The sequence below is a fragment of the Macaca nemestrina genome, chromosome 14 (assembly GCF_043159975.1).
Source record: "Macaca nemestrina isolate mMacNem1 chromosome 14, mMacNem.hap1, whole genome shotgun sequence".
NCBI classification, from domain to species: domain Eukaryota; kingdom Metazoa; phylum Chordata; class Mammalia; order Primates; family Cercopithecidae; genus Macaca; species Macaca nemestrina.
This window is the reverse complement of record NC_092138.1, coordinates 73138953-73149202: the sequence shown is the minus strand read 5'-3', so window position 1 is coordinate 73149202 and position 10250 is coordinate 73138953. Positions and strand designations below refer to the sequence as shown.

At 33.5% G+C, this 10250-nt stretch overlaps 1 pseudogene; it reads right to left on the bottom strand.

Moving 5' to 3' along the window:
- Positions 1 to 1816: 1816 nt before the first annotated feature.
- LOC105480996 (serine-rich coiled-coil domain-containing protein 2 pseudogene) lies at positions 1817 to 4917 on the bottom strand (annotated as a pseudogene).
- Between the last annotated feature and the right edge of the window lie 5333 nt (positions 4918 to 10250).

The following is a 10250-nucleotide window of genomic DNA, read 5'->3' as shown; positions in this document are numbered from 1 at the left end:
TATGCCTTTTCATTTACTTAGTTTTTCTAAAATTTTACTTATGAATTCTTGTTTTTTATTGTAATCTTGTATTTTTTGTTACATTTTTTCCTATTTTGTTTTAATAAATTGTAAAATGTGTTTTTTATTTTTAATTGTGTTTGCTAATACATAATTGGGTTATTTGAACAGTACATTTTCAGAGATGATGGTTAATGATCAATTGCAAATACTAATTTTGCAACACTATAGTGTATTTGTACAAGAATATTTGCTGAACTAATTCAGTGATGATCTAATTGAATTATTGATACTGAGATCTGAAATAATCTAAAAACAATTGCATTAGATCATTCTGACACTGCTATCAAGAATTGCCTGAGACTGCATAATTTACAAAGACAAAACAGTTTAATTGACTCACAGTTTTGCATGGCTGGAGAAGCCTCAGAAAATTTATACTCATGGCGGAAGGGGAAGCAGGAATGTCTTATGTGGTGGCAGGTGAGAGAGAGAGTGTGTATAGCAGGAATTGTCAAACACTTATAAAACCATCAGATCTTATGAGTGTGCACTATCATGAGAACAGCATGGGGGAAACAGTCCCATGATCCAATCACCTCCCATCAGGTCCCACCCTTAACAATTGGGAATTATGGGGATTACAATTCGAGATGAGATTTGGCTGGGGAAAAGAGCCAAACCATAGCTAAATATTCTAAAATAATTAGAAACATTTTCAAGAAAGTTTATCTCTGTTTATTAGAACATAAACTGTATATACTACTATTATTTTGAATATATTTAATTTGAATTTGGTTGAATTTTTTGATGTGGAACCACAGGCACAGAGGATCAGCTGTATGTGTGTGTATATATATAAAACACACGTATATGTATGTTAAAATTATTAAATTGAACATTTTAATATGTGTAGCTTATTATATACGTTTTGCCTCAACAAAATATTTTTGAAAATTAAAATTTATTACAAACAAAAAACCATGGACTGTATAAAAATATTTGTATTTACTTCCATATTACCTATTTTTTTGCTACCCAGTCAAAATTTCTCAACAAAATTCATAAATTAAAACATTTTAATTTAGTGAAATAATTGTCTTTCCAAATTATCATTTAAGGATAGAAGTTTCCACATCATATGGCAACCTCAAAAAGCTTTAAAATCTGTATCTCACCTGATGATTTTTACTGAAATTACCTAAACTCAAAGAATTCAAGGAATGAGAAACCTTAAAGGTTAAAATATATTTAAATAATGCAAATATTAAAATATTTATTTATTTATTAGAAGCCTAATCTCCTTTATTCATCACAAAGTTTTTGTATAGACCTTTTAAATATATAAAGCATTGGCCAGAACTCTACTTACAGACTACGAACTTCCATTAATTCCCGTGTCTTTAGTTAAAATCATAGCCATATTCACAGGGGATACAAGTGAAAAGGAGTGAGGTTCTAATAACTACAATGAATAGGGATTCTAACAGGATTAAGCCAGGAAACCATATTTCTTGCCTGCTAAGCGTAATATGAATTTTCCGAAGTACAGGGGGATAAATAACATGATTAGAGCCTTTGGCAGGCCTCTGAAATGGGTAAGCAAACATTTGCATTTACTTGAGATAAGTATGCTTGAATGACATGTACTTGGAACCAGAATATGGAAGAGTGAAACTAGTAGAAGCTTTCCAACTTCAATTTTAAAATTTCCAGGTTTTCAATAGAGCCTGTACTACATTAGCAAAGAGCATATAAAATGATTACAGAACAGATGGTTTTTTAAAAAACAAATTGGCAGGTGACGGCTATGTACTTAATATATCTTTGGTTTAAGAAGACTGGAATAATGATTAGAGGCCAAAGAATCCCCAAAATGTAAATTGCCATTTGGATTCTACATGATTTATTTTATTTGTCTTAGTGTGTTTGAGATGCTTGTTTGGCTTAGAAGCTTTGAGGCTCTTGTTGGAGGTTGTTTATTTGTTTTTGTTTGAAAGAACCTGAAGGGTGGCAGAGCTTAGGCACTCTCAGATTCCGATTAGTTGTACGATTTTTTTTCTTATTTGATGTTGACTGAAGTTTTGCTGAGTTACATGCTGTGATTATCAAAGACTTCTTCCAAGTGGGAGTCCTGCTTGGAGATGATTCAGAAACTGGAGGAGGTATCACAGAATCAAGATGGATGGCTTTAAAAGCTGCAAGGACATGAGATGAAATGTACAGCTTCTAACTCTCTTAGCCTGGTCTACTGTACTAGACTGGAGAGGTGTCTGAAGAAAAGTGGGTATAAACTGCATGTCACTAATTTTATCACTTGGCAAATGATAAGGCTCTTGAGCATTTACAGTCATGTTGAAGTTTGTTTCAGAAAATGTACTCTTAGCCACAGCCATTGTTAATGTGGGCCTGATGAAAAAGGCTGGTTTTCCAAACCATAGTTGCTTTCTTATTGCAAGTCATATGTACAGCCTTCATCCAGATATGCGAAGCCCTGACACATGTCTTGGATTGCACCTTCGCTGGGGATCTCCCTATGTTGTGGCTATATTCATTCTCTCCTGGCATGGTCTGTTGGTCTGGGAAGGCTGCTGGAAGGTTGTAGCACTTGAGGAGGAATTTGTTTCCAGGGTGTTTTGGTATATTTATCAGTATGTGTGCATTTTTCCTCCTTAATTTTTGGTGGTGGTTATAGTAAATTGCAAGCTGAAGTTCTATTTGTTGGATCTTTTCATCTTTTGTGTTTATTTTCTCTTTAACTCATTTTATTTCATTTAATAAATCTTCATTCTCCTATACTTCATCACCAACTTCTGGTTATGTACTAGATGGCAATGATAGTTGAATATCATGCCATGAACCATTTCCTTCATGCTGATGCAGGAGGTGTTTCAGCTTGAGTAACTGAGTTTTTACAAAGGTCCAATCCTGAACCATGTGTTGGAGGGTCATCTCATTCAGCATCACTGCATTTTCTGGTACATCTACAAACATTTTCTGAACCTGGAAAAGGGGTGTCTCTCCATAGCTTTCAAAATGACCCAAAGAAAGTTCACTATAGGGAGAGCCTCCACTCATATTACTTTTTCCATGATAATTATAGTGGTTAGGATGACTGAGATGGTAGTGTTCCTGTCTACTCAACTTCTAGGGTGACCTTTTCCAAAATTCTTCCTGAGGCTGTTGAACACTTCTGTCTGGTCAGTCAAAGCAGTTCATATTTTCATGCTCCACATTTTCAAGATGTGTATTATAAAGCCATCATCTTCAAATTCACATAATTCAAGATTATTCAAAATATGTATGCTGTTCATTTCATAGGACTCATAACTCCCAATTGGATAGACATTTCCAGTGGGTTCCACGCCCTCTTCTTTCCACATGTATGTTCCATTACAGCTATCAGATGGAGAGTCCAAATGAAGAACCAGCTCTAAAATCTGTGTCTGGTAAAATCAAATTATTCCTAGAAGTATGTTTTGTATATTCACTCATGTTAGAGATGTTTATATCTATTTATCGGTTTCACTGAATGATTTTTCATTTTCCTTGTGAGAATCAGATATATTCTGGGGTGGTACCTTTTCATATTTTTCTTCTTTGAGATAAATTTCCTCTAGAGTTATTCAAGTTCTGTTGAAGTCTTTTGCACCTATTAAATATTCTCTGAAGTCTTCACTTAAATCATTGTTATCAGAAGATGATAAAGAAGACAAGGAAATATTATTCACACCTTCACTCAGGTATCTATTTTAGCATCATGGTTCATGGTCTGTTCATTTTCTGTTCTATAACTTTCATTATCAGTTAATTATTGGTCCTCATTAGTAGCTTTATCCTTAGCCCAAACTGTAGCATCATCTTCTACACATACATCAGCAGGTGGATTCTTATTTCCATTAATTGTGATCCATCACAGTCCCAGAAACTTGAGGCCAGCTTGATTTCAGTAGAAAAAGACGAACCATCCAATAACCTAAAGTGAAAGTTGCACCTGGGCCATTATAAAGCCAATTTCTTTACACTAGCAGCATAAGACCTAATAAATCCTTACCCCAAATGTTCACTCTCATTTCATACTTCTTATTGCTGATAGTTTCTTGTTAGCATACATGAGTGCAGAGGTACTCTAATGGATAGCTGTTAGTATTTACAAGACTGTAATATCTATAGCTCTAATTAAGGAGTGTGATCTGGTTATAGATGAAGGTGCAAGAAATGAACTCTGAATGGAATGTGAACAGTTGTGGTACCTTACCATTTTTGTCACTAGTAATATGCATAATATTGTCTGAGGATTGAGCTAAGCTTTTTCTAAAACTACTTCTAGGAGCACAAGAGTTTGCTCTAGGTCTTTGCGTGCTATTGAAATTCAGTGGGTTTCCATAAATTCCATTCAATGGTGATTCTGGAGCGCTGACTGAAGAATATAACATCCTTCCTAATAATGTGCCTTTGAAGAATTTACCCAAGTTAGATGGTCCCGAAAAAGTCCTTTGGTTTAACACCTCTGCAGATGACACATAGTGGATGGCTTTGCTAACTTTGATGTGTATAAAGAAACAGTTTTCAAATCTCCCTTTATCCTGTCTTTTTTTTTTTCCAGACATTACTTGAATAGGAACATGTTTTTCAGGATCAATTAATTAATGATGAATTTTGAGTCTTATTAGGCTCTTCAGTACCTTGTGTACTAAGTCGGTATTTATTTGCTTTTCTCCAGTTAAATGAACGGGATGATGGACAATCAGAGCCATTGTTTATTATGTAACTTTTGATGTTACTACTCTTAGAAGTTCATAATATATGAACAGTTTTCCCATTTGACATTGGCTGCACTGTACTTCTGAGAGATTTTGTTCAATACTTTGGTAACTTAGAATCCAAAAATGTCTTGATCAGTGTTTCTCCATCCATTACCTATGAGGTGCATTTTTTTCTTAGAATTTAACATAATGTATACGGGTGAAACACCAACATTCCAATATAAGATCACAAAGGATCTGTGCATCAGTAATTTCCACACTGCTAAGGTGTAGTCTAGAAACAGCAACCCTAACCGGATGAGCAGCCTACCAAGATGAAATTGCAGTTATTGAAATAGAAACTCAAGCTTAGACAGGAAGGACCACCTCAAAGGAGTAATTCTTTTCTTAAATTGGTCAAGAAAGTAGGTGCATTTAAATACACACGTGTGTGCATACACACACACACACAGATATACACACATATATCTACACACATAGATATAGAAAAGAGAAGGAGATTTGAATCCACAACAACTGCGGGATCCACCCGTTTTATCTCAGAATGTACTCTAGAGTATGTCTTTCTTTGGGCCAGTGCAAGGTCGTGCTGCCTCCTTTGCTGCAGCCCAGCTGTGGGCTGCCTAGCAACCTGCTATTGTTGCCTATCATGTTCAGGAGAACATGTGCTCCAGAATTATCATAGTGTAATCATAATATGTGATCCAGATTAAATGCCAGGAGAACACAGGATTTCATTCTGTGTTTTCGGTCCGATGCATGTCTTAAGGCTTTCGTCAGATTGATTTATTTTACAAAGTAAGATTAAATTCGAGGAATCTTAAGTATGGCTGAGTTCAAATACATGCACTTCATAGTCCTGTAAACTGTTTTCTAGGACTGCTGTAACAACGTTTCACAAGCGGAGTGCCTTCAAATAAATATATTGCCTCACAGTTCTGGAGGCTAAAATTTCAAAAGCAAAGTGTTGGCAAGGTTTGTTCCTTCTGGTGGCAAGGAGGGGGAATCTTTTCCATGCTACTCTTCTAGTTTCAAGAAGTTATTGGCAATTATTGGCATTCCTTGACTGATAGACACATCATGCCAACCTGTGTCTCTATCACCACAACAAGGTAGTGTTCTCCTCCTGTGTCTATCTGTTTCCAAATTTTCCTCTTTTTACAAGGACAGAAGTCATTAGATTAGGGCTCACCCCAATCCCTTATTGCCTCATTTTAACCTTATTTCATCGGCAAAGAAACTATTTCCAAATAAGGTCACATTCACAGGTACGGAGGCTTAGGTCTTAGACACAGCTTTTTGGAGACACTCTTCAATCCATAACACCTGATTTACTTAGCCTCCTTGTACCTCAGGTTTCATGTGTACAGAATTGGGATAATGATCAAACCTACTCCACATAGTTGTAAGGAACAAATGAGTATATTAGTGTAATCTTCTAGATTTAGTCTCACATATATTAAACTATAACAACATTAATTTGCTTTTCTTCCACTTTCAACTACAACCCTTTGGTCTACTTTTCATCTGCTTTTGGTTTCCCTAGGAACATAATCCTCTGATATCCCATTCTATGATTTTATTACATAAACGATCAATGTATTCTTTATACCCAACCAAACTTTGCTTGAGGCTTAGATAACCTCTTTGTATAGGTAGAATTGCTTTCAATGAGTATGAGGTACATCAGTGTTATCATGGAGTATCATATTCAAATTGATAATATTGTCTAGCTAACTGTTCAAATTTGTATAAATAGAATATGATGTATTAGATTTTAAAATAATGCAAACATGGTTGGGTATGTATGATTATGTTGAGTGAAAGGATATGCGTATCATCTGAACCAAGAAGCATCTCTTATTTTCCATTGTAATTTGATTCTGATCAAAGTACTTCATAAACACAATTCTACTTTTCATTTTGCAGTCCTTGAGAATTTAATAATTTGTGGCAACTATATTGCTAATAGTTTTAGTTTTGCAATGTGTTCAACTTAGAGCATATTATGTAAGAATCAATTGCTTGGTTTTTAACTTTTAATTTTGAAATAATTTTAAATCTTTAAAAATGTTATAAAAAGTACAACTTAAAGTATAATAAAAAAAGAAAAAAGTAAAAGTTCAGCACAAATTATGGTAAATGAAATAATTAGAAAAGCAGTGTTAAGCCCTTTTTAATTATTTAAATTAATTAAATCAGACTTTCTGCTAAAAAAATAGTTATGGAAAGAATAGGCTGCTCACATGTAGTCTTCACCCAGCTTTCTCTGACATTAACCTCTTCATGACTAATGCAAGAGTCACAACTAAGAAATTAATGTTGGCATAGTACTATTAAGTAATTATGCAATTAGTTCGAATACCATCAGCTTTTCTTTTACAGTATTGTGTGTCTGTCCTAAGATCCAATTCAGAATTCCTCATAGGATTTACTCATGTCACTTCAGTGTCCTCCAAATGACGGTTCCTCGAGTCTTTTCTTGTTTTTCATGACTTTGCTATTTCTTAATAATACTAGTAAATTTTTTTTGTTAAATATCTGTGAATTTTGGTTTATCTGATGTTGTCTCATTAAATTGAGATCATGCACTTTTGGCAAAAATACTGTAGAAGTGATATACCCAATGTACTGTATCATGTCAGGAATTATGATTTTTGTATTTTATTATTGGTGACATAAATATTATTTAGGATGGTGTCTACCAGCATTCCCTACCGTAAAGGTACCACATTTTCCTTTAGAATTGATAAATATTTTTGTGGAGATACTTCGAGACGTTGTAAATATCCTCTCTGTTCATCAGTGGATTTTGCCTGGGTGATTATTGTGAGTTTCTAACGATGACTTTCTTTTCCCTAATTCCTTCTACATGTATTCATTGTACATACTTTTCAGGGAGGAGCTATCCTTTCTCCTTCATTTATTTACTTATTTAGTTTTTCATTTATATCCATATGGGCATATTTCAAAATCTGAGTTAGTATGTGGGGTGACACAGGTCCTAAGGATACTGATTTCAGTTTATATTGTTACTGGAAACAAACATCAAAGCAAAATTATGTGAAGTAGAAATAGTGTGAATCTTTTAAGGAGCATCTTTAACGAGCTAGATGTGATAAATTCAACCTAAATAATTCATTTAATGATATTTTTTACACATGATAAAGTTAAATTTAAAAGGATGCCTTTATTTTAATGTGTTTTGTTAAATCCGAGAGGTTTATTGCTGAGCTGTCTGGAAAATGATTAATAGAGGGTTCATCTTAAGGAATAAGAATGATATCTTCATATTAAATCTTGCAGAGTGTGGAGAAAAGAGGGATATATCAAGCTTTTACACTCTTCCACAGAATCTACTTCACCCAATGAGTAGATTACAAACAGTGGGGTCAAAAGAAATGTTGGCGAATATATGGCCCACTAGAAACTGCTTACTGTGGAGCCCTTGCTCTCAGTATGTTACCCGAAACTTCAGAAATCAAACCCTTCTAGAGGCTCTCAGTTAATTCTTGATTTATCTGTTCCCACTCATACTAATTTGATCTTTGAAATGGAAAGTATCACAATAATTAAAAGTATTATAATATTCAGGACCTTCAAAGATGTATTCAAAACAATGAAATATTAAGAATGATTAAATTATTTGATATCTTCCCAGTTAGAATGAAAGTCAAATTGTATAATGGTAAAATAAAGGTAATACTTTACATTTGCAAAAGTAATCTCAGATTTTCTAATGAACAATGCCATGAAAGATACATGATAATCTTACACTAATGTACTATTGCAATACTTAGAAAATATTTTGTGGTTATTCTAAAATTATTTTCAGAGTAAAAATTGTATAAAGTAGAAAACTAGTTTCTATTGTCTGAACAATCATGACAAACTCATTCTAGGAATTTCAACTCTAAATTGTCTGATAAAGTGGTTTTTCATCATTATTACTTTACTAAGTGGACACAATTTTGAGATGTTCTACAATCTTCTAGTTCACCATTTTTGTTTCTAATATATTTTTTAAATTTTAGGGTATTTTTGTATTTACGCAAAAAATTCAGAGATATTACAGAGAGTTTCCATATACCCCTACCCAGTGTCCACTATTGTTAACATATTACATTGTTATGGTTCATTGTCACCACTAAGGAACCAAGATTAATATAATGTATTATTAATTAAATCACAGTTTATTCAGATTTCACTAGTTTTTACCCAGTATGTTTTTCCTGTTCCATGATCTCATTCAAGATCCCACATTATATTTAGTTATGTCTCTTTAATATCCTTTGTTTCGTGACAGTTTCTTAGGCTTTGCTTGCTTTTGATGACCCTGACAGTTTTAAGGGATATGGTTTAGACAGTTTGGAGAATGGTCCTCAGTTTGACTGTCTTATTTTTTAATGGTTAAACTACGGTTATGAGTTATTTGGAGGATGACTACAGAGGTGAAGTGTCATTTTACCACATTGTATCAAGGGTAAATGTTATGAACATGACTATCAACATGAAGATATTAACCTTGATTACGTGGTTGAGATAGCATTCGTTTGCTTGTACTTTGATTGGGACTTTATCGATTGAACACATAGATTTTGAAACAACCAACATCTTAATAATCTTGGGTCTTCCAATCCATGAAAAAGACAGCCCCTTTCATTTATTTGGCCCTTTAATTTTTCTCAGTTCTAGTTTGGAATTTTCCATGTAGACATATCGAACATTCAATATATTCAGAGAAATTTGATTTTTATGCTATTGTAAATAATATGTAAGAATTAATTTTCTAATTGTTTGTAGCAAGGGCATAGAATAAAATCATTTTGTATGTTTACTTTGTATTCAGTGATCTTGCTAAACTGACTTGCTAGTAAAATTATGTTAATACCTGGTAGACTATTGAGATGGAGAACATTTTTATTCATATTTTTGCTTATTGAATAACTTCTTTGTAAAAATTGCTGAAATATGATTGACATACAAAAAGCTGTACATATTTAATGTATACAAATGATGACTTTAGAAATAAGTATACACCTGTGAAATCATCAGCACAATTTCACAAATGTATCTATCACTTCCAAAAATTTCCTCCCACCCTCTTTTTTATTATTTTTGTGATAAGAATACAACATAAGATTTAATCTCTTACCAAACATTTACGTATATGATACAGTACTGGTAAATATAGGGACTATTATCTACAGTAGATTTCTAGGATTTATTCATCTTGCGTAACTGAAGTTTTGCACTTTTTGATCAACACCTAACTGTTTTCCCCTCCCCTCAGCTTCTGGCACCTGCTATTTTACTCTCTGCTTCTATGGGTTTGACTGTTTTAGATTCCACATATAAGTAGAATCATGTGGCAATTGTCCTTCTTATTCTGACTTTCTTCAGTTAGTATAATGTCATTCACATTCATCCATATTGTCACAAATGATAGTATTTCTGTCTTTTAAAGATTTGAATAAGGTGCCA